Raw genomic sequence first — 25,901 nt, forward strand, 5'->3', positions numbered from 1 at the left:
ATATGGGATGGGAAGCGAGGGGGCATAACTTTTTCTAAAATATATTGAAAAACAAATACACTAACATAAAAATGCATAAAACATAAATGTACAGCTAAAAGTTATTATAAAGTACATCATGTGACCATCACCCAGGCAAGAAATAGAACATAGCCAGTGGCATCCCAGGAGCACCACTTAGGATGGCCAACTGTCTTGGTTTGCCTTGAACTATTACAGTTTTAGCACTGAAAGTCCTGAATCCCAGGAAACCCCTTCCTGGGATATCAAAAGTCTTAATTTTCACTGGTGGGTGCTAAATATTGTTGAGGGGGGAGTATAAAACCTGTATGGTGGCCCCCAAAATAGGGGGTGAAAACAACACAGTTTTTAGTGTGAAACAAGTATGGTATAGATTATCTGCCTTCTGCAGTTGTTGTAGCTGTTTTTTCCCCTGGATACTGATATTGACAACCATGATTTTGGTTCACAGTAATGGATCATTCATTATTGCATCATTCTGAATGAATAATGGATGATTCATTGTTGCATCACTCTGAATGATGCCACTTCAGTGTGCAACTTAAGTGTATTGTAATCATGAGCATTAACAGTCTGTGACTTTGCCTATACTTTGCAGTAATTGTATTGAAATAGTGCTAGTTTAACCTTTAACATTGTAAATATTGTCACCATGTGTCTTAGTCTGCTTAGGCGGCAGTAACAAAATACCATAGACTGGGTGGCTTAAACAACAGAAATTTATTTCTCACAATTCTGGAGCCTAGGAAGTCCAAGATCAAGATGTTGGCAGGTTTAGTTTCTTTGGATGCCTCTCTCCTGGCTTGTAGATTGCTGCCTTCTCCCTGTGTCCTCACATGGTCTTTCCACTGCATAGTGTGCACTCCTTGTGTCTCCCTGTGTGTCCAAATTTCCTCTTCTTATAAGGACACAGTCAGATTGGATCAGGGCCCACCCTAACAGCCTTAAATCACCTCTTTAAAGGCCCTATCTCCAAATAGAGCCACATTCTTTGATACTGCGGGTTGGGGCTTCAACATATGAATTTTGGAGGGACACAGTTCAGCCCATAACACCATGTTCTGCAAGAATGCAGATAATGAAAATGAGAACGATTACAATACCAATACTAGCATCATTGAAAAAGAAGGCTAAACTACTGTGTTATTTTAGACAGGTGAAGACCATATACAACTGGATTAGGGAGGTAAATAACCCAAACAGGACCTATTACACAATATAAAGAATTTGGGATTGGGCATGGTGAAGAACGGTATGTGAAAGCACATATAGAGACTGAATCTTACAAGTCCTGGATAAGACTGGCAAGTACTTCTAAATCAATCAAAAGTCTCCACAAAAGACGCCACTGCTCGGTTGAAAATAACAGCCACTGAATTAGCTTGGGCATACCACACAAATGAACATGCATTATCATGTTATTCCTTTGATTACTCTATGAAACTGACTAAAGTTACATATCCTGATTACGAGGTTGCAAATCTAAGCAAACAAAAGGGGGAAATTTTGATAACAGATATGTAGGTCCCTTATAGCATAGATCTGATTCTGTCATATCTTACCAATGATCATGCTTTTTACGGTGTGTCAAATGATGAGTCTGATCTCAGCAAGAAAAAACTTAGTTATTAGGTACTTCAATTTTTTTTAAAAAAGGTAGAGTTTCATATTGCTTTCTTGATACCTATGAAGATGTTAATGAAACCACAGAAAGCAGAACAATACAAACTAGATTTTGCTCATCTATCTGCATATTCAGCAGACAGTACACACATAAATTTTGAAAATTCCATTCAGTCTATAAACGTACTAAAGAAAATGAAAATATTTTGCCCGTTAAATGTCCTGCACACCTTGTACACAATGCTGCTTAAAAGGAGTGTGTTTTGCTTACCTGTGAAATTAGAGCTTTGATAATGAAAGTTTGGGGTCATTTTCAACTTCCTCAAAACATGCAGAAGCACATAATGAGATTTCTTAGTTTATAGAAATGGAAGGAGACAGCATCCTTAGACATGTGCCTACAAGATGCCTATCATTATTGCTGGCCATAGAAAAGGTGCTAAAATGTCAGCCTGTCATAACATCATAATTTCAAAGTGTAGTACAAGAACTATGTCCTTCTCTAATTTAGAAAGACATTGAGAATGTGAATGGAGAGACGGATTATAATAAAACATAAATTTATCTGCGCTTTCTCTGAAAATGTCTTTGAAGATCTCTGAAGAGGTCATATGAAGCCTAGAAAAGGGTGAACTCCCTGCACCCGAGCTGTTTGATGTTATGTGTACATTGCAACAAAAATTCATATGGCAAAAAAGACTCATGTTTTTGAAATAACTTTAAAAAAAGTTCCCCAAAAGGGCAGCCACATTAAACAGGACTTTCTCAATTTCTTTAATAAAACTATAACTTATCTGGAATCCAACTTCAGTTTCACAAGTTCAAATTACCTCATGCTTTAGAACCATTTTTCCTGAGAAAGAGAAGTTTATGACATCTAATTTGTTTCAGAGGATTTAAAAATGATAGGCATGTTACACGTGAATAGTCCATATATGAATTTAAAGATGCAAAAGACTTGATTGACAAATAGCTGATTTCCCCCAAACAATTTCTTTTTTAGTCCTTATGCTCCCGAAGTCTTAATTCAGCTTTGAGCTAGAGTGTGAGGGTGGAGGGTGAAGTGTGTACTAAAATTTGGCTGGCTGGTAATCTCAGGAGGCAAGTTTATACCTCTGTTTAGGGAGAGTCCTAGTTGTGAGGGGGATAAAACCAGGAGATGGGACTCAGTGGTTATAGGCTTGGATTCTGTTACTCTCCATCTGAGCTAACCTCTGAACTTTGGTTGACTCCATTCTTACAGTAGTCAAAGGCAGATTCTCTACCTCCTTCTAAGAGTAGTAGAGAGGGCTCAGAAATGGAGAGGAATGTGGCGATGGGAAAACAAGGTCACTGTTCTCCCTTGTTCTTGATCTCTTCCTTCTGAAAATTATTTCTTCTGCTTTGGGATTCACTAGATATTTATTCAACAAATCTGGAGCAGAGTCAGAGGTTTCTTCACTCCTTAGAAATCAAAGTTCTTGGGACTTCCCTGGCAGTCCAGTGGCTAAGGCTCTGCACTCCCAATGCAGGGGGCCTGGGTTCGATCCCTAGTCCGGAAACAAGATTCCATGTGCCACAACTAAAAGATCCCACATGCAGCAACGAACATCCTGAATGCCTCAACTAAGACCCGGCGCAGCCAAATAAATAAATAAATAAATAAATAAAAAGGTCAAAGTTCTCATTGGGCCAGGAGTCAAGTGTTTCAAGTTTTTGTGTTTGTTGATTTGTAAGGGGTGGGAGGGATGAGGTAGCTGGAGTTGGTGATTAATGAAGACCTAGTTTCTTTCTTTGGAGAGTACTCAGGTTAGCTTATAGGAAAGTAGGCTTGTTTCCTGGGTTCTGCCTATAGAAGGGAAATAAGTTCCCTCTTCAGAGGAAACTAACAACCCCCAGGAACCAGGAGTCAAAACATGGCTCAGGGTCCAAGCAGGAAGCCCTTCTCTGTTGGCAGTTCTTCCCTCTAAGCCATTTTACTCTGATTTCATAGAACAACTTTTCTATCCTGCTGTCCAGGAATTGTTTTTTCCTCAGCTGTCTGTTGCAGATTGTGAAGTGAAGAGGGCACTGTAGGAGAAGTCAGGAGACTGAGCTTTTCACACACTCACTCACTCCCTCTTACTTTAACCCTAACCTTTTCCTTGCCTTGCTAAGAGATATATCTGCAAAATGGGACTGATGATACATTACTGGGTTGTTGAGAGGATTAACCACGAGTGTAGGTGAAGTGCCCACGCCCCAGATTCTCAGTGCCTATCAGCTCTATGGGAATCAAGAGTTGCCAGGCCTAGGCCCTTGAAAACCAAGGCATTTGCCCTCTTTCCATCCACAATGAAAATAACAGTAAACATATCACTTTACATATATTAACACATGTTAGTCCCCCCAACAACCTTATGAGTTAGGAACTGTTATCCTCATTTATGGAACTCGAGACTCAGAGAGGTGAAGTAACTTTCTTAGAGTCACACAACTAGTAAGTGATGGAGTCGCTATTCGGACCCAGGTAGTCTGGCTGCAGCGTCTGTTCCCTGGGAGGCTCCCAGGCTGAAAGTACCTTCTGCTCTTGCCCATATCTGCGGAGTTCATTCCCAGTATGTGACAGTACCTACTGTTCCCACCTCAGGGACAGGAGCATACAGACTGCTTGAAGGTCCCACTTTGCCTGCTCTGGTCCTTTCTGAGCAAAACAAACAAGCTTAGCCCCACTCTCACCACTGTCTATCCATGTGACCACAATTAAGCCAAGATATGGACCTCAGACCTACCCAAATTTGTATTTGGGTGATAGGGAAGGAACCTCAGAAACCCAGGTCCTTTAGGAGTGAAGTACAGAGGGAGTGAGGTTATGGCTGGGGCTAATGAGCCCCAATAATGCGGAGATTAACCCCTGCTGGTGCCAGACCCTCCCCAGGGGTGCCAGTGGTCCACCCTCTAGGGCTCCCAGCTTCCCTTACCTGGGAAATGGGCATGGCAAAAGAGACAAAGAGGTGAGTGGTGGAGACATCCTGCAGCACCAAATGGGCTTTGGTTGTTCTGATGAATCCTAAGGACTTACACGACTTTGCCCCCCTCCCCCACCAGGCCTGAGCTGCCTCTTCCTGGCCCTTGGCAGTGCAGCCTGCAGGCAGATGAGTCTTTGCTCTGGGACCCATAATACTGCTAGCAGCCAGCCGCCATAAGGTGGGGCAGGGGCACGCCAGCCGGGAGGGGTGTGGGGCAGGCTACAGTTTGAAAGGGGCCCTGGGGGCTGCCTAGCAACCATCAGACCACCCAATAGCCTTGAGGAGTGTTTGTCTCCCTTGACCGTCTACTCATAGGGAAGCAGACAGGGAAAATGTACGGGAGTTGGGGTGGGGGACTAGTGTCGAAGAGTCTCTCCTTGACCAAACTTTAGTCAGTCTCCAACTACCTTCTCAACTAGGCCCTGACTTTTGAGCTTCTGTGTTCCTCTCTGCATTGTCCAATTTTAGCGAGACTCCTAAGTCTCTTTAATGAGAATGCCCCCCATCTGATCACTCTCAATATTTGATCGAATTCCTCACCTTTTACCATCCCCTAGGTGATGTCTGATCACCCTGACTGCCTTCAGTTAGAATCCTGTTAGGTCAGTTTAGCCAGAATCCCCCCTTACCCCTGTTGCTTCCTCTTAGTAGTCTTTCATACACTGATATACCCACCCTAAACCTGTTCCTTGATTACAAATCCTTACCCTTCCTTGTTGTATTCCAAGTTAAGCCCCATCTCTTTCCCCATGGTAAACCCCATTGTAGTACTCCCCCAAATAAAGTCTGCCTTGCTGTCTTTAACAAGTGTCATGAATAAGATTTTTATGAACACTGGCATAATTATTCCAAGACAAGGAGCTGAAATTACCAAGCACAGAGTGAGGCTTTCCTCAGAAAGGGCATCATTTAGTGAAGTTTGTGTATGGTCAAATAATTTTTAACAGCTACCTGGAGTAGCATTGCTAACCTGCTAGCTAGGTGTAGCCAGCTCCCCTTGGCCTAGGATCCCCTCCATGGGCTGCCAGACTTCTAGAAAATCCAGAAACAGGCTGGGCCCTTTCTCCACATGTACAGCTTTTTCTGTTTGAGGCTCTTTCCTGCCTTTTTACACCATCATCTTGACTACAAGGTCTGCCTTGGGCACTTTCCTACCAGACATGGATCTCAGCCAAGTGATGGGAAAAAGAATAAGGGATTTGTGTCTAGAATATATAAAGAACCCTTACAACTCAATAATAAAAAGATAACTAATCCAGTTAAAACATGGGCAAAGAATTTGAATATACAATTCTCTAAATGAGATATATGAATGGCCAAAAAGCAAATTAAAAGATGCTCAGACATCATTAGTCATCAAGGAAATGCTGCAAATCAAAATCACAATGAGATACTACTTCACATCTACTAGGATGACTAGAACAAAAAAAGTCAGATAAGTGTTGATGTGGAGGATGTGGAGAAGTAGAAACCTTCATACACTGCTGGTGGGAACATATAAAATGGTGCAGCCACTTTGAAAAATAGTCTGGTGGTTCCTTAATGATTAAACATAGAGTTACCATATGACCCAGCAATCCCACTTATAGGTATCTACCCAAAAGAAATGAAAACATACGCCCACAGAGAAACTTGTACGTGAATATTTACAACAGCATTATTCACAATAACCAAAAGGTGGAAACAACCCAAATGTCCATCAACAGACAAATGGATAAACAAAATATGGTATCCATACAATGGAATATTATTCAGCTATAAAAAGGAATGAAGTACTGAAACATATGCTACAACATGGATGAACCTTGAAAACATTATGCTAAGTAAAGGAAGCCAGTCACAAAAGACTATATACTATATGATTCCACTCATATGAAAATTCAGAAAAGGGAAACATATAGAGACAGAAAGTAGATTAGTAGATGCTTAGGGCTGGGAGGAGGGACTGAGGAAATAGAGGGATGATAGCTAAATGGTTTCTTCTTGATGTGATGAAAATGTTTTAAAATTAACTGTGATGTTTACACATATCTGTGAATATACTAAAAACCATTGAACTGTACATACACTTTATATATATATATATATATATATATATATACTTTTATTATTAACCCATTAACTCCATAATATGCCAATCATGAGCTAGTTTTCAGCAGTTACATTCCCTTGATCATGGCTGCATAATGATGTGATTAATTGAAAAACAGGGAGACCAGAGACATGGCCAGAGGTGACATCACACAGCCTATGCCATTGCAAAACAATTGTCAAATTCAGTGGTGGTTTGTAAAGCCAGTTCAGTTCTGCTCCCCTTGCCAGAGATTCTCACGTTTGTGAAAATTGGACCAACAAGTGGTGGGGCTCCATTTCCTGGTTTGAATTCTCAGTGGCTTTATCCAGAATCTCACTGGCAACTGGTTACTGTAACACCAGCCCAACCTTCTCTGCCCGCATGCTGGGCACTTCCAATTGTTAAGATAATACTGTAGGTTGCTGTCCCCTATGCTGAACTTGAGCTTCTTCAGGAAGGTTTTGTTCTCCATAAGATCCACTGCATTGAACATGTCAAACCCTTTCATGTTGGTGAGAACGAGGGCATTGCTCATAAGGTCTAGAGGAGGGGTCTGGATATGAATATTGTAGAAAGAATAAGCAGCCTTTAGACTCTTGTGGGTTGGGTGGTTTATGATGGTAGACAGAAGTGTATAAAAGCTCCGCTCATCTGTCACCTCACCGTTTGCACTCTCCACCACAAAAGTGTCAGTGATATTCTCCTGGAGGTAGAACCAATGTTCCACCTCCTCCTGGCTCCTGACTGGCATGTGGTGAAACTGCTTCAGGTACCAGGTGAGGAGCCGGTGCACTACTGGAATGTCCTTTTTTCCCATTGGTTGTGGCCCAGCTGTCTTGGGAATCTCTGGCAGTTGGTAGAACTTCATGGTGTGTTGCATGGTCATATTTCTGCTCAAGTGGGAGAACTTCACTTCATTCAGCTTCCGTGGGTTTAGGGACCGATGCTAGTACCTGCAGGTGCCAACAGGCTTTGGTAATACCATCCCAGCAGTGTAAACAGCTTGGAAGATGCCCTCCAGGTGAACCCTCTGGGTTATCTCACGCATCAGGACTGGAGCCACCCTCTTGGAGTGCAGCTTCTTATGGACACACAAGAAGTTGATCTCTACCATCTTCTTCTCTGTGTCATAGATACGGATGTTTTCTGGGATGGCGATGATGAATCCAACCAGTTTCTGACTTGAGACCACTACAACACCACAGTGCCACTGGGGGAGCCAGGCAGGCAGCCGGAGAGCCCACAGAAGAAATTCTGGGGAATAATCAAATTGGAACATGTTGTCATCACCTTCCACATAATTCTCGTTCAGGAGGATGTATAGTTCTTTCAGCACACCACGGTCCCCCTGATCCAAGGTGTCCCAGGTGAAGCCCTGAGGCAGGGTGTAGGGCTCTTGGCGGATGTTGTCTTTGTCAGGCTCCACAGGACCATGCATGTTCACAACTTCTCCCAGTTTGGGGACGGGCTGCATGTCCCAGAACTGGTAGCCTCACTTGCTAGCCTCCTCCATGGTTTTTGCAGGTCCCTTGAGCCACCAAAAAAAGTTCAGTGGCCTTCTGTATTTCCTGGATCCTCTCTGCTGGCAAAGAGTTCATCTTAACAGGCTGATCCTGGGCTGAATCTGTCTCACGGCCTTTTTCTTTCGTCTTTTTTTGTTTCTTTTTCTTCTTTTTGGCTCCAGTGTCATTGGCTGGACTCAAATCACCTCGTTGTAGCTGTTGTCCTCCTCATTCTTGCAATCGCTGCAGTGCTCATGGCCATTTCCATTGCATTTCTGGCTGCATTTCTGGAATGCACTGGAGGTGCCCGGGGCTTCACTGCTGTATCACTCTCGTCCGCCATCTTGAGTTGCCTGTACATACACTTTAAATGGGTGAATTGTATGATATGTGACACGTGAATTACATCTCAAAGATTTTAAAAAATCATATCAGGGATAGAAGGAATGAGAAATAATTTAATCCAAATAAAAGAGAGCAATAGAAGGGCTTGCTTCACCTCCTACACACATGCACGCACACACTACCCTTCCAACTCATCTGTGGTACCTAGAATATTTCCTGTGGCATATATAGTAGGTGCTCAAGAAATATTTGTTGAATTAACGAATATAGTTTATATCTAAGAATGGATGTATTGGGGATGGGCAAAGGAGTAATACAATAACTGAAGGTTGTCCACTGGGGGAGAAGAATAGGGTCTAGATGGGCATGGGGTGTGGAGGAGTAGTCACTACAAGTTCTCTCTGTATATATTTTGTCAGCCTGGTAGACAACTATTGGTTGGCCAAAAAGTAACATGGAAAACCCGAACGAACTTTTTTGCCAGCCCAATACTTCCCTGAAATCCAGGGAGACACATCAGTCTTTTTTAAATTAATTAATTAATTAATTTTTGGCTGCATTGGGTCTTCGTTGCTGCATGCAGGCTTTCTCTAGTTGCGGCGAGCAGGGGCTACTCTTCGTTGCGGTGCGTGGGCTTCTCATTGAGGTGGCTTCTCTTGTTGTGGAGCACGGGCTCTAGGCTCACGGGCTTCAGTAGTTGTGGGATGCAGGCTCAGTAGTTGTGGCTCACGGGATCTAGAGCACAGGCTCAGTAGCTGTGGTGTACAGGCTTAGTGGCTCCGCGGCATGTGGGATCCTCCTGGCCCAGGGATTAAACCTGTGTCCCCTGCATTGGCAGGCGGATTCTTAACCACTGTGCCACCAGGGAAGTCCCGAGACACATCAGATTTTAGCCGCTTCATCCTAGACTCAGTCACCACTTCCTCTAATCAAATCCCTTTTCTTGCCAACTGCTCTGTCATATTCTGCTCTTCCCATGGCCATCATTTCCCTTCCTCTCTTGCAATCCCACTACCTGGATGACTGCAATCCCACTAGGAGTAGGGCAGACTCAACATCAAAAGAGCTGTCTTATGAGGTAATGAGCTTCATGTCACAAGAGGTGCTTAAGCAGAGGATGGAGACCTACTATTAGGATTCTGTAGACACCATTCCTGTATGAGATTCCATCACATACTATATAAGCATGGTCAATTTACATAACATCACTTAATTTCCTCATCTGCATGCACACATACACTCCCTCAAACTTAATTCAGATAGTCCCTACTTCAAACAAATCCACAATAAGGAATTCTGGATTTTCAAGTCAATAACCTTTTAAAGGTACAGGAAGGATATATATTTTAAAAATAGTCAATAATAATCCAAATAAAAACCCAAAGTATGAAACACACGAGTCCATACTGATAAAAATAAATGATTTAACAAATAAATAAATAGAGGAGAAGGGAAAAAATCTTTCATACAGAATGATTCCAAATAATATATGTATTCCCTTCCTCTAGGTGGTGGAGCTTAACACCCTCCCCCTCGACTATGGGCTGGACTTAATAACTCACTTCTAACCAGTATGTGTACAGAATAGAGATGTGTATAGAAATGGAAACGTAGTAACTTTCTGATGGAGAAATCTGGTAGACACTAACTAGAAAGGTGATGAAAGTTCACACCACCAGTGATGTCATGTGGATGTCATGCCCTCCCTGATACCATGAGATGAGAAGGGCACTTCACCTCGGTGGTGTTCTTCCTCCAAACCAGTCACCCCCAGTCTACTTATAAGGAAAACATCAGGCAAACCCAAATTGAGGGACATTCTACAAAAATACCTGTCCAGTACTCTTCAAAACTGTCAAGGTCATGAGAACCAAGGAGAATGACAAACTGACATACCAGAGGGGATTAAGAAGACATGATAACTAAATACAAAATAGTAGCCTGTATTGAAGCCTGGAACAGAAAAGAACATAAGTGGAAAAACTGGTATAATACAAATAAATTCTGTAGTTTAGTTTACAGCAATGTAACAATGTTGGTTTCTTAATTTTGACACAAGGGCCACAGTTACGTAACATGCTAATATAAGGGGAAACAGGGTGAATTTTTGGTACTATCTTTGCAGCTTCTAGACTTAAAGGATCTTAATTCAACCATCCATCCAGGATTTTTATAGAGAGAGGCACTAGAGCATAATGGTTAAGAATTGATTGAGGGCGCGCCGCACAGATGGGGGCAGTTGTCTATGACGTCAGCTCGAGCTCTCCAGGCCCGGCGGCTCCAGGTTAAGCGCCCGCCACGCCCCGCGCCGCCGTCCCCCGCCCTGCGCCGCGCACCTGGGACCCCGCCGCGCCCCGATACGGGCGGCGTCCTGCAGCAGATTATGGCCATCACCGACCGGAGCCTGGAGGAGGCGCGGGCCAGAAAGCATGCTCTGAATTGCCATGGGATGAAAAGCCTGCTCTCTTCATTGTGCTCTGTGAGATCAAGGAAAAGACAGGTGAGCAGAGTAAAGCTCCGGAGAGAGAAGATTGCAAGCCAGTAACCCACATTCAGGCTCCATGCTGCCCCTCCACACCCTGTCCTGGCTCAGGGAGGAAACCCTGCACCCACAGCCCCCGGGCGGGGGCACTGTCTGTGCGGCTGCTGCTCTCACTGCATCCATGATGGCTCCTGGCCTCTGCCATCTGTCTATTCCTGTGAGTGCAGGGTCTAGGACTCACCGTGTCCTAGGACTGCCCTGGTACCTGGCACACAGTGTACACACCTTATATTTTTGTTGAATGAAGCACTGTATCTAGTGACTGATACCTTTTAGGTGAAATCCTTTTTATCCTGTACACCTTATGGGAGTTCAGGAAGATTGAGTGTCTGGGGCCTGACTTAGAACACAAGGCTTATCATTCATATCATCCTGAAAAGAAAGCCACCCTGCATGTAAACCTAGCATTGGCGGATGTTCCTGGAAGCACTACCCTATGAGTTCCAAGAATTGCCTTCCCATGCCTCCTCTGGCCTGTGGGAGGCACGCAGGTGCATCTTCCAGGGTTGATATGCAGGCGCTCCACCTGTGTTCTTCTCTGTGGTGTCTGCCTGCAGCAGTCTCTGAAGGCCAAGGATACCCTAGGAGTACACCCCCTTCCCGAATCCTTCCATTGAAACAGCAGTCCTTCTTGGTATCTGGAGGAGCTGTCCTGAAAAAAACAAATAAACCCTTTTTGGAGAGCTTTGAATGTAGCTGGGAGGACCCGATACTGGCCTAGTCCCTTTCCTGAAAACCTTGGGGCTGGGTACATTACAGAACTCAGAATTTTGGGTTTTAGGTATGTGGTGTTGACAAGGGCTGAGTCAGAGCCTGCGTTCAGTGACTTTTAGCGTCAGAGCGGTAACAGTCACACACGCTGGTGTGGGTCAGGTTTGCCTCCAAGTGAACTTGAGTGCCAACTTGCGTAAAAACCTTTGGATCTTGGATTGCAGATGGGTATCCCCTTGAAGAGCTGCCAGGCTCCCTGGGCACTTCATACCGAGGGGCTTGTTCTGTCTTCTCTGAGCCGTGACTGTCCCCTGTGCTGGCCTCAGGTGCGCATCTGTGCCTCACTTTGGTCAGTTCTGGGTTCGCTTTGTCTCTGAGGAACAAGAAGTCCCAGCTCCACCAACCTTGTTCTCAGGCCAAGGATCCCTTGCTGTGCTGTGGGAGCACAGGCAGCTGCTGTTGGGGGAGTGGATGTAAATAACTCATCACACAAGGGAATGCCCTCCTATTTCCTCACCACTGTTCCTGAGCCTGGCCTGGAGTCAGGCATAAGTAATCCAGCAGTTTTTTACCTCTGTTTCCCTTCCTCCTCAGCCACTCAGTTCTGTAGCAATTGCAACATCATGATAGGTAGTTTCAGCCTTCTGGTTAGGGCCAATGTGTGACTTCTTCCAGAATTTGGATCCCTTTTGTGATTGGCTGGACCAGGGGCCGAGACCCCTGTGCAGTATTTCATCATGACCGTGCAGGGAGCAGACCTCCTAGAGCTGGGGGGGTTATTTTTCAGGTTGCTTGGAGTGTCCTTTCTTGGCCGCACAGTCTCAGAGTGACTCGTGAATCGAGCCTCTGATTCTGATCAATCTATCATAGCTCCTCTGCAGCTATAGACTGTGGTCCATCCCACAGGGTTTGAAGTAATTAAACTCAAGTATAATTAAATAAGGTGCTTTTCAGCCACACTAGCCACATCTCAAGTGCTCAGTAGCCACATGTAGCTGGTGGCTCCCACATTAGACAGTGCAGATCTAGAACGTTCCAACATTGGAAAGTTCTATTGGACAGACAGGTGGATTAGTATAGAAAAATAGACAAATCAAGGATTATGAAAAACTAACGTCCATGATGACTAGAGAAACAAAATGTGGTCCCTATGTACAATGGACTGTTGTTCAGCCATAAAAAGGAATGAAGATTTATGGCATAAGCTACAATATGGATGAACCTTAAAAACTTTATGCTAACAAGGCCCTACTGTCAGGGAACTATATTCAATATCTTGTAATAACCTATAATGGAAAAGAATCTGAAAAAGGAATACATATATATATAACCGAATCACTTTGCTGTACACCTGAAACATTGCAAATCAATTGTACTTCAGTTAAAAAAAAAACAACTTTATGCTGAGTGAAAGAAGCCAGACACAAAAGTTCACAATAGTGTGTGGTTCCATTTATGTGAAACGTCCAGAAGAGGTAGAAAGAGATCAGCAGTTGCCAGGGGCTGGGGTCGGGGAATGGGGAGTGATTGCTAACGGGGACAGGGTCTCTTTTTGAGGTGGTGAAGAAGTTAGGTGGTGGTTGTACAACCTGGTGAATGAACTGAAAACCACTGAATTATTCACTGGAAAGGGGTGAATTGTATGTCACATGAGTTATATCTCAAAAAAGCTGTTGTATAAACCAAAAAAGAAAAAAAAGAGAAAGGATTGAATCCCAGCTCTGCTGCTTATCAGCTGTGTGACCATGAGTAAGTGACTTAACCTCTCTGTGCCTCAGTTTACTCATCTCTGAAATGAGGATAGTAATAGCACTTACCTCATAGGTCAATATGAGGTTGGTATCTGTTAATGAGTTAATATTTTAAACTGCTTAGCACAATGCCTAGCACTAGTAAATGCTATATGTTTGTTAAATAAAATATAAAGTAATACTTATGAAAACTTCTGTATAGGCCCTACCAGTGCAGCAGCCCATCTTATACCTCAGTGCACACCCACTGGATTCATATAACATATCCATATTATAATTTAGGGCTACTTATGAAACTAGTAACCTGTAAGATGGCATTCACAAATCCTCAAAAGGTGACCAGAGAAGCTGCTTTAGAATAACAGGCTGCCCTGGGGACTCCAGCTGCAGACTGGCAGCTAATGGTAGATGATGGTATGTCAGGAAGAAACCTACTAGACACTGGTGTGCCCAGGGAGGTATTTATTTTCCTTACCTCACAGATTCACTTGGGTTGCTTTCTTCTCCTAATGTTCTCCCCACTCACTCTCTGATTAATTAAGACCTTCTTTTCTTTAACACCCAACTTAAATCCTACTTTAGCTCTGAGGCCTCCAGGGTAGTCTTTCCTCTGAACTCCAACAATGCTAGTTGGTTTCTTCATTTGACCTGGAGAATATGCTATCTTATGCATTCTTTTCTCTCCTCATTCAGATCATAAGTACCTGAAGGGTAGGCACTGCCCTTGTGTCCCTCACAGGGCAGCTTCCCTCTCCTTGGGAAGTCAATCAATAATTAGTGTTCAAGACAGAACAGAAAGTCCACTCCTCCTTTCATTCCTCAAATACGTTCTGAGCCCTGTGCTTGGGGCAGAGGATCTGGAGGATGAAAGAGTGGTCATTGTCCTCAGGAAGACCACAATCTTGAATCAAAACTTTACACGTTAAATTCATAATACCATTAGCTTCTAGTGGGTGTTGGGGAAAATGGGATGGGGGCCGGGGGAAGCAACAAAGCAACCTTCTCAGTAATGTCCTTTTATACATAATTTAATTACCTGGAGAAAAAGAAAGTCTCCTGAGGGCATCAAACTGAGACAAAGGTAGAGGAGAGAGAGCAATTCTGATAGTAGACAGAGAGGAATTTAGAGTGTGGGGAAAACAGAGGACAGGGCTTGGGAGAGATAGGAAAATATGACCCTTCCCTTAGTTTCTCCACATCTTCAGTAGATTCTGTTCTCCGCCTCTAATTTTTTAAAAATAAAAGCCTTGATGCAACTGGATTGCTTGTGAGAACCAGAGAAAGCACAGGTAATACAAAATGCCCTCCCAGAGTTCAGCCACAGTAGTTTTGCGTGAATAACTACCATCTCTATATAGGTACCCAAACAGGGAACAAGGCATACGGTGCCAGCCTTCCTAAGGCTCCCAGTCTAGGGATGAGACAGATAATAAATAAGCAGAAAAGTAAATACATAATTTCAAATTGTGATAACTAACAGGAAGAAGAAATATCAAGAGAAAATAATGAGCAGAGGGCCTACTTTAGATTTGGTATACAGAGAAGGCCTGTCTCAGGAGGCATTACCTCAGCTGAGACCTAAAGATTAAGCTGCCAGCAGTACAAAGCCTGGGTGGGAGTTGGGGAGAGTGCTCCAGGTGAGGGGAGTAATGAGACAGAGAAAGATTAAAAAGAAGAAGAAAAAGAAAAAAAAAGAAAAGAAAAACAAAAGAAGAAGAAAGCATAAGGGGAAATATTAGTAGGAGATATTACATCCCCTGAGGCTCAGGGTAAATGACCTGCTCAATACCACACAGCTAGTCAGCGACAAATGAGAGGATTGCTGAGCTCTATCCTGAGAGATAAAACTGAACAGAAGGCTTCTGGGGCTTCAAGGAAGCATCTAGCAAGAGACGTAGGGACAAAACAACAGGGACAGGGACTCGGAGTACTTTCTAAGATTCTGGAAATTTTGTCAATATTCCAGTTTTAGTGATTTTTGTTAACCCCTCTGTTTCCCTGAAGGGGCTGACAGCAAAACCTTTGAATGAAAATCATGAGTATCAAATTAGTAAAAGTTTCCCAGGTGCCAGGCCATGGCCCCTTGTCTCTGGGGGCAGCAAAGAAGCGGGGACTGCAGGCCTGGATTCCACATCTCAGTCAATCCTGCAAAAGCTGAACCTCAAGACAAAGAGCAAAGGCTGACAGCTCCTGAAGGAGAGAAAAGCAAGCTGAATGCCTGGGTTTGTGGAAGAATCCAAAGCAGGAGGGCTAGATGGTTGGATACATGGTGGGGGATTGAAGGGATGGAGGGGGCTCAACAGTTTATCAGAAGACTCGGACAGAGGTTATCTTGCTGAAGGTCACATAGCAAAGCCAGGAGCAGAACCCAGGTCTGACACATTCCACAGCCTTTCTATTAAATCACTTCAGATGATTTCTCCCACAACTCCTCTTTAATGTTGCTGTTAGGTTGTTTTTAGAATGATTTTTTTAAAAAGTGTGTGTGAGTGAGAAGAGTGAGTGTGTGTTGAAGAGAGACCCGATTAGATGAATGTGCTTCTGCTCTTTTATTTGCACATTTCCTCTGTGTTTACCTATGACTTCGTGGGATTATTCGATAAATGCATTTCTTGCTGATGAGGCAACCTAATTCCAGAGAATTCAGGGAAATCCCTGAACCTAAAGAGAGGGGCCTGAAAAATATTGAGAATCCCCTTCTGACCAGACCGTTTGGACTCTTGGGACAGCTGAGCAAGGGCAGAGAGGAAGCGTCCAATGGTGTACATGGGCAGCCATCCTGAGCTGTAGGCTGGGCCTCCATGATTGAGGTTCTGTGGGAATATAAACCTGGAAGGAAAGTCAGACAGTGACAGGTAGAGACACCAGTCTTCCAGTGTTAGAGAAGGACGAGGCAGCTGAATGTTGAAAGAGCAAGAACAGGATAAGAGATCTGGGCAGCTTGTCATCTTTTCCTGATCATTTCTTTCACTGTGTAGATTCCTTCAGCTGAAATTGCTATCAATTCCCAGCTTCTCAAACACAGTATAGATGTTAAGAGCAGAAACTCTGAAGTCTCCAGTATCCTTGGCAAATCACTTAACTTCTCTGAACCTGGTTTTCCCCATGTGTAAAACAGGAATAATGATGGTACTCATCTCATAGGATTGCTAATGAGGTTAAGTGGTATGGAAAGCAATTGGAACAGAGCCTGGAACACAGTGGGCCTCTAGTGCACAGTATATATTATTATTTCTTACATTGAATGCAAACGTCAATGACTATTGAATTATCTATACCGCTGTGTACTACTTTGAGGCCAAGTTGCAGAACCACTGGCCTGGAAGGAATGCTAGAGATTATCTATGGCTCTTAAAATTTGAGACACGAGGAACCTAAGACCCAGGGGAGACAAGTGCATCTGAGGAAAAGGAAAAAGCTTGTGCAAAAGCAAAAGGTAGGAAAAGGAATGAAAACGTATTTAAAGTGGTTGTAAGCCAGATGAAAGAGTGTGTGTATGCATGTGTTGGAGGGGTGGGGAGAAAGGAGGAAGACTGGAGGGTATATAAGGCTATAGAAGAAGCAAAGACGAGAATATGATGTGCTTTTGTGTCAAAGTCAGGAGTTTGGACTTTACCTAGACCAGTACTGTCTATTAAAAATATAATGTGAGTGGTGATCATTTTCAAATGTATAGAAATACCAAATCACTATGTTGTGTACCAGGAACTAACACAGTGTTGTAGGTCAATTATGTTTCAAAAACAAACAAGCAAACAAACTCATAGAAAAAGAGATCAGATTTGTGGTTCCCAGAGGAGGGAGGTGGGGGTAGGGGGAATTGGATGAAGGTGGTCAAATGTACGAACTTTCAGTTATAAGATGAATAAGTACTAGGGATGTAATGTACAACATGATAAAGATAATTCACACTGCTGTATGTTAAGAGAGTAAATCCTAAGAGTTCTCACCACAAGGGAAAATTTTTTCTTTTTCTTTTATTTTGCATCTATATGAGATGATAGATGTTCACTAAACTTATCGTGGTAATCATTTCATGCTGTGTGTAAGTCAAATCATGCTGTACACCTTAAACTTATACAGTTCTGTATGCCAATATATCTCAATAAAACTAGAAGGAAAAAATAATAATGTGAGCCACATATGCAGTTTTAAATTGTCTGATAGCCACATTAAAAAAGAAAAAAGCAACAGACAATATCAACTTTAATATTATATTTTATTTAAGCAAATATATAAAAATATCATTTCAACATGTAATCAATATAAACAATTATTAATGACATATTTTACATTCTTTTTTAGTACTGAATCATTGAAATCTGGCATGTATTTTACATTTATAGTGCATCTCAATTTGAACTAGCCACACTTCAAATGCTTAAGAGCCACATGTGACTAGTGGCTAGCGTATCTGTTAGTGCAGATCTAAGTGATGGGGAGCCACTGAAAGGTTTCAAGCTAGGGAGTGCCATGGTCTGATGTGTGCTTCAGAGCAAGAACTCTGGTGATGATGGGAAGGATGGATTGCGACAGGGACTCCTCAGGATTGCTATGTATAATTGCACAGGTTGTATGGTACAAGAAGCATGAAAGGGGGCTGAAATCTAGTCCACATTCTACTTATCATGCCAAGTACTGGCCCAACACTGCCAGCTCAGAGGAAAGTGAGCCTTTCCTTAACTGGTTAGCCCAGAGGCAATGCCTGTTTCCTAATTTTCACAAAGATGCTATATGTGCTAACAGTAGCCCTGGGGAATACCAGGTCAGTGTTGGAGGTACAAACCTCATTCCACAACTCCAATGGATAAGAAATATCACTGCTCTTTATAAATCAGAGTTAATTCCATTTTGAGCTCCCAATCCCATAAGTCTGGAGGGAAACTCAACCTAAGTTATTTTTGGGACCCCTGACTCTGAGTTGTGCCTAGGTTCTGGAATTCTATATGCACCAACACATGGCAGTATGGCCCTCTAGTCATCAAGCCATCTGCTCACACTGGTAAATGTTGACATACACATTGACCCCTGTGCAGGGCCCTTCAGGTCTGGCAGCACTGTGATGCTTTTGTGAAAAACTTTTGCTTCTGGTCTCAACTTCCTAGATTCCCTACCTCACCACTTCTCACTAGGGCCTTCCGCATACGCTGCCCAGAAGCCAGGCCAGGCTCTGCCACTCTGGAATCCACAGAGCTCTTTCTCTCCTTCCTTTATATTGGAGAAATCTCTTTTTTAATCTGGGAAAATCCTCTTCCCTTTCTATTTATTCCAAGATGTTTTTTCTTTACTGCAGATTTTTCCCTCCCTCTGGGGCTCAAGGCTCTTGTGAACAAAAGCCAGCAAGTATTGTGGGAAATGTCAGTTTTCTGCACTTCTACAAACCTCCTGGTGACCAAGAGGTCCAGAACCTGCTTAATGGAAGAAAATAAAAGGAGGAATATATGGGGTGAAAAAATATATATATAAGCATATTAATCTCCTAAAATATTATCCAACTATAGAGCAACAGGAACTCTCGTACACCACTAGTGGAGGTATAAATTGGTACAACCTCTCTGGAAAATAATTTACCAGTGTCTGCTAAAGATGAACATATGCATGTCAGAAATATAATCTATAGGTATACATCAAGTATAAATGAGTGCTTATGGCCACCAAAAGACATGTATAAGAGTATTCATAGCAGCACTATTCTTAATAGGCCCAAAGTGGAAATAACCCAAATATCCATCCATCATAAAATATATGATTTAACATACAATGGAATATTATACAGAAGTGAGAATAAAACAACACACAACAACATGATTGATTCTCACAAACATAGTGTTGAGCTAAGGAAATTAGGCACAAGAAAATCATACAGTATGATTCTATTTATACATAAAGTTTTTAAAATGGCAGAGACTAGCTGTGGTGTTGAGAGCCAGTATAGCGGTCACCTTACAGGGAGAAGGGAAGGGGTAGTATTTGAGAGGAAGCAGGAAAGAGGGCCTTTTGGATGCTGGTAATGTTCTGTTTCTTGACCAGAGTAAGTTCAGCTTGTGGTAATTTATCAATACTATATTGGGCTTAAGACATGGAAGCAACCTAAATGTCCATCAACAGATGAGTGGATAAAGATGTGGTACATATATACAATGGAATGTTACTCAGCCATAAAAAAGAATGAAATAATGCCATTTGCAGCAACATTGGTAGACCTAGAGATTATCATATATTAAGTGAAGTAAGTCAGACAGAGAAGACAAATATCATATGATATCACTTATATGTGGAATCTAAAAAAATGATACAAATGAACTTATTTACAAAACAGAAATAGATTCACAGACATAGAAAACAAACTTATGGTTACCAAAGGGGATAGCAGGGAGGGGGGGAGATAACTCAGGAGTTTGAGATTAACATATACACACTACTATATATAAAATAGGTAAACAATAAAGACCTACTATATAGCATAGGGAACTATAGTCAATATCTTGTAATAAACTATAATGGAAAAGAACCTGAAAAAGAATATATATATATATATTTATAACTGCTGTACACTTGAAACTAACACAACATTGTAAATTAACTATACTTCCATAAAAATGCATAAAATAATAATATATTGGGCTTATAATTTTGTGTGTTTTTGTGTATATAGCCAATACAAAGTAGAAAGTTGAATAAAAAAATAAAAATATCAGCCTGTCACACCAATTAGCTGACTGTAGCAATAATCCAGGTGGTAAAGAATAAAGACCTGAATAATTTAAGATCATGGAAATAAGGAGGGAGAAGCAAGGATCAATGAATGATTGGATGTGGACAGTATAGAGGGGGAGGGGTCAAAGACAATGCCTGGGATTTGGGCTTGGACAACTGTGCAAATGATGGTGTGATGGTTGAGATAGGGATCATTGGAAGAGGTAAGACTAGGTTGAATGAATGGTAATGAAATCCGCTTGGCACATTATGAGCTCATAGTGTCTCTGGGACATTTGTGTGGAGAGGCAGTATGGCATGAGGTTTAAAAGTGAGGGTTGATTTTTGATTCTGGATATGACCGAGTAAACACACACCTCTCTTTATCGCCTACTGAGCCTGACTCTAAAACTTGTACAGAAAGCATGAACAACTCTTTAAGAACTCGGCATATATCAGCAGACAAATCAGAGAACACTAGAAATAAAAGTAACACCAAACTGGTGGTAAGTTTACCACTTTTGTTCCTCCAGCATCTCCCACCACCAACTCAACACATTCTGAAAACTGGAAGTGAGCAGAGAGGTGCAAAAGGAGATCCAGGAGGAAGCCTCTAGTTCTGGATGGAGGAGCAGCAAAGGGAAATCCTAAGCCCCAGACAGAGTGCAGAAAATACACTGGTGCTTTCTTCTCCCTCCTCTTTGTTCTGTTCCCTCACGCCCCGGTCACCAGGTAGTCCCACAGCCGGGTATGGGAAATGGCAGAAGCCAAAACTCTGAAGGAGAAGACCCTTCCTCTCTCTTCAATGCACCTGCAGCTCTAAGAGGGAGAGGCGTCTCTGTCACCCCCTTCCTTGTCCCCTCCCACTTGTCCCCTCCCAGTCCCAGCGCAATCCTGGACATGGGTTCTTTCTAGCCCAGAGAACCAAACATGGAAGCCTGGGGAACGAGGAAGTACTGGAAAGATAAGGAAGTATGAGGAGCTCAGGAAAGCCGCCCAACAGAGCTGTTTACTCTTGACCCCTGGGTGCATTAAACTGCTCCTAATTAGCATAACGCAGATGGAAAACTGAACTAACTGTTCTTCGCGAGGACGCAACAGACTACTGGTTGGCGAATGCATAGGAAAGACCTGCTTAACAGTGCACAATTTAAAAAACCCTGACATTGGAAACACAGCCTCCAGAAGGAGCAAAACAAAAAATGACAACATTCTTCACAGGAGGGGGTGAGGGGTGACTATAAAAGGATAGCACCAGGGCGGTTTTGGGGGATGATGGAACTGTTCTGTATCCTAGAACTGAAAATCAAACGAAGAAAAAGTCAATTTTATTGAATAATAGTTTTAAAAATAAAGTGAAAAAAAAAAGTGAAGGCTCTAGAGACAGGACTGCCTGGATTCAAATTCTGGGACCCTACTTACTAGCTGTGTGACCCTGAACAAGTTACCACCCCGCTGGGCTTCAGTTCCCTGATCCATTAAATAGGGACAATCACTCCTAATTTAATAAATTAGGAGGCTGGGATTAACAGATCCACACCACTATATATAAAGTAGATAAACAACAGATTTATTGTACAGCACGGGGAACTATATTCAATATCTTATAATAACCTATAACAGAAAAGGATCTGGGGGAATTCCCTGGTGGTCCAGTGGTTAGGACTCCACTCTTTCACTGCAGAGGACCTGGGTTCAATCCTGGTCAGGGAAAAAGGGATCTGAGATATATATATATATATATATCTGAATCACTTTGCTGTACACCTGAAACTAACACAATATTGTAAATCAACTATACTTCATTTTAAAAATTAAAAAAATAGGGACAATCACAGTTCTTGCCTCCTAGAGAGATTGTGGTGGTAAAGGTTCAATGAGGTAATACATGTAATGTGCTTAGAACAGTGCCTGACACAGAGTATATGTTCAATAAATGCCATGACAGATCAGCAAAAGGGCTTGGGGCACAGGAGACAGGTGAGAGGACTGAAGAAGTCACCGGGTGAATCACTGCTGGGTGTATTTCAGTATTTGTAACCCTGGGAAGAATAGCTGCTGTGACCTTTTACTTTTAGGCCATCCAATCTGCCCAGCCACCACACTTCTTCACTTCCCTCCTGACCTCCTTTCAGTTTTCACACCGTTCCTGAGTCTCTATTTTTGGCCCTAGGCCTGCCCTTCCGTTCATTGACTGGTTATGGTCTCTCCAAACTAAAGTATTCTCTAAGTTGTTCTCTACCTTGGCTGTAGATCAGAATCTCTCAGACATTCTTCAGAACTATTGGCCTGGACTAGAAAAATGTCAGTGTCATAAAAGACCAGCAAAAAGGCCAGGGAAATGTTCTAGATGACAGGAGACTAAAGGATAACTCCATGCAATAAGTGTCTTTTGGATGGGATAGAGGGGAATGTCTACAGAAGTCATTATTGGGATATTTAAGGAAAACGAGTATGAATTCTATGTGGAAGAATGTCCTTGATCCTAGGAGATACACACTGAGGTACTTGAATATCCTGATGTCTGCAGCTAACTTTCAAATGGTTCAGCAAAATAATAATTATTATATTATAGAATAATAATTATACTTTCACCATTTTTAAAAATACATAAACATATATCCCCACATGTTTCACCATTTTAGTCAGTTGTGTGCTAGATAGATAGATAAAGCAAGATTGCAAAATATTAATAGTTGGTGAAACTGGATAAAGGGTATATGGGTACTCATTGTGCCAATCTTTTAACTTTCTGTAGGTTTTAATTATTTTCAAAATAAAAAGGAGTGATAGACCATCTCTTGAAGATTTTTCAAAATACACATGCCTGTGTTGCTGCCTCAAGCTAACGAACGAAGACCTTCCCTGGGCAGGACCTAGGGATATGCATTTTAAAAGTTCTGGGCCACCCCCCCTCCCCAGAAAAGAAGCACCACTGTGGAACTTCATCTCAGACCCAGCTCTACCTCCTCTGGTTCTTGGTTTCCTTCGGGACCCAAACCTCGGCACTAGTCCTCTTTGGCAATGTTGCAGCTAGGCCTTCCTTTGTAAAGCAGGTGCAACTAGGGAGTGGGAGTGGTGAGAAGATGAGGTGAGGGTGAATCTGGGGGTACTCCAACACTTATCAGATGGGCAGAGAAAGAGGATTCCATGAGGGACTGAGAAGGAAGGGCCAGGGAAGTAGGATGGAAACCCCAAGAGTATACTCAAAGGCAGATAAAGATATATGACAAATCATTCTAGGTGTGCCTGGTGTAGAAGCTGCATCGGGATGAGAAGTAAGTTGCTATATCAGTTCAGCAGTGGGCCCTTCGTTGCCAGAGGAGATTTCCCTGGCAAGCCCCCTCTTCCCTCCAGCAGATAGTCTGTGCCACAGGGCTGGCTGACAGGCACCTGAAATCTCAGACAGGAGAAATCTCTTCTTCAAAAGCAAGGTTTCTGGGAGACAGATGCTATCAAACCCCAAGAGGAAGGTTAGCAGGTCAGGCTGTTTGACTTTGCTTCTGCCTCCTGCTGAGTTCTGGAAAAGGATTTATATTTTCTGGGAGGTGTTGTGTGAAACCCCTTCAGGGTCAGAAAAAATACATCCATTTGTCATTTGGCGGTTGGGGGGAACATGGAATCTGGAGTCGACTGTTCTTAGCATCTGGTGAGAGTGAGAGTGTGAAATACAGGCGGTGAGACAAAGTGCAGGCATAGGGAAGGCAAGTGAAAACCTACCACTCTCCCCTTTACCAATTGGCTCCATAACAGCTGGGGTTTTCCTGACAGTCAAACTTTACCTCCCCCCACCTGCCCTCCAAGAGATGTGCTGGCCCTGATGTGGATAAATCCTTTTAACTGTCAGTAAAGTCCAGTGAGGTTGGCATTTTAAAAATGAAAAATGAAAGGGAGGAAAAAACCAGAAATAAACAAAGGAAGTAAATAACAGTTGAGCAGCACTCCTTCCAATCTATCCGTCCCACAGCAGATCGAGTGAACATTCCAGAACATAAATCTCACCCTGAAACTGCTGGGCTTCCAACCTTTCAAATGGTTTTTCATTGACCTTAGAAGTGAGTCCAAAATTTTAAACATGATATACAAGGCCCTTTGCAATCGGATGTCAGCTGAGTTTTCTAGCTTTGTCACCCATCACCTCCCCTTCACACACTCTGCATTCCAGCTACATATGTCTCCCCGCTTCCTAAACAAGCCACACTTTATTCATCTCTGAACTTTTGCACACGTATGGCCACCCACCAGCCACTTAAATCAAGCACAGTAGTTAAGAGTACAGACTCCAGAATCAGGCTGCTCGGGCTTAATCCCAGTTGTGGGCAAGTTTCTGATCTTTTTTGCTTTCATTTTTTCAGTTGCAAAGTGGGGCTACCAAGAGGGGTGCTGTGAGGATCAGATGAGAGACATGGCACAGAATCAGCACACAATCCACGTTAGCTGTTGCTCAACAAACATTGGTTGGCTGGCTGCCCAGTAGGTGGGAGGCCCTTTGCATCCATCCATCCATCCATTCGTCCATCCATTTATTTATTTATTTATTTATTTATTTAACATCTTTATTGGAGTATAATTGCTTTACAATGGTGTGTTAATTTCTGCTGTATAACAAAGTGAATCAGTTATACATATACATCTATCCCCATATCTCCTCCCTCTTGCATCTGCCTCCCATCCTCCCTATCCCACCCCTCTAGGTGGTCACAAAGCACTGAGCTGATCTCCCTGTGCTATGAGGCTGCTTCCCACTAGCTATCTATTTTACAATTGGTAGTGTATTGTCCATGCCACTCTCACTTTGTCCCAGCTTACCCTTCCCCCTCCCCGTGTCCTCAAGTCCATTCTCTACTTCTGCGTCTTTATTCCTGTCCTGCCCCTAGGTTCATCAGAACCATTTTTTTCTTTAGATTCCATATATATGTCACATCCATTTATTACATGCTACTTCCAGTCTAGAGGAAAGGCAGACATGTAAACAGGACGTTATAATACAGCGTGATCAAAGTGAGGATGGAGCTATGTGAGCCAGAAGGAGCAACTTGTGGGGTCCCTCCCTTCCACCCTTTCCTCAGCTGGATGCACCTCAGATGACACCTCAAATTCAGTTTTTAGCCAGGCCCTGAGGCTTGAGAAAGATAGGAGAAAGTAAAGAATTTCCAACCTAGGGCTGGCATTCAGACTTTAGGCACCAGTACAACCCTACTGGCTGTTAAAATATTGAAACAACTTTCATACTCATTGACAAAGGCCCTAAGCACCCCAAGTATTCCATAATGCCTCCTTCCCCTCTGCCTCGTGCAGCCTGGCTCTGGGGAACACTGAATGGACACCATCAGGGACCACCCTTATTCCCCCCAGGGCACATGCCTGCCAGCTTGTCTGGAGGTATTTTTTCACTCTGGTTCCCCTCCCCCCTAACCCCCAGGACCCACCCTCCATCAGTCGTGGCCCTGGGAACTGTGAGCAAATGTGAATTACCAGTTTGTCCCCTGAGGAGGCATTTTGAGCATCAGCTGTACTTGAACTTGGGGGTACTCCCTGTTCCGTGAGTCCCAGGAGCTGTATCTGCTTGTTTGTTGAGATGACTGCTGCTTTGAGGGTAGCTTTTGGCCTTCTTCTGGGCCCTGGCTTATGCCTGCAGTACCCTTTGGA

At 43.0% G+C, this 25,901-nt stretch overlaps 1 pseudogene; it reads right to left on the reverse strand.

The window, feature by feature from the left end:
- Positions 1 to 6,908: 6,908 nt before the first annotated feature.
- Positions 6,909 to 8,550, reverse strand: LOC101279011 (glycylpeptide N-tetradecanoyltransferase 1-like; annotated as a pseudogene).
- Positions 8,551 to 25,901: the final 17,351 nt, after the last annotated feature.

This window comes from Orcinus orca, chromosome X (assembly GCF_937001465.1).
Source record: "Orcinus orca chromosome X, mOrcOrc1.1, whole genome shotgun sequence".
Lineage (NCBI taxonomy): Eukaryota > Metazoa > Chordata > Mammalia > Artiodactyla > Delphinidae > Orcinus > Orcinus orca.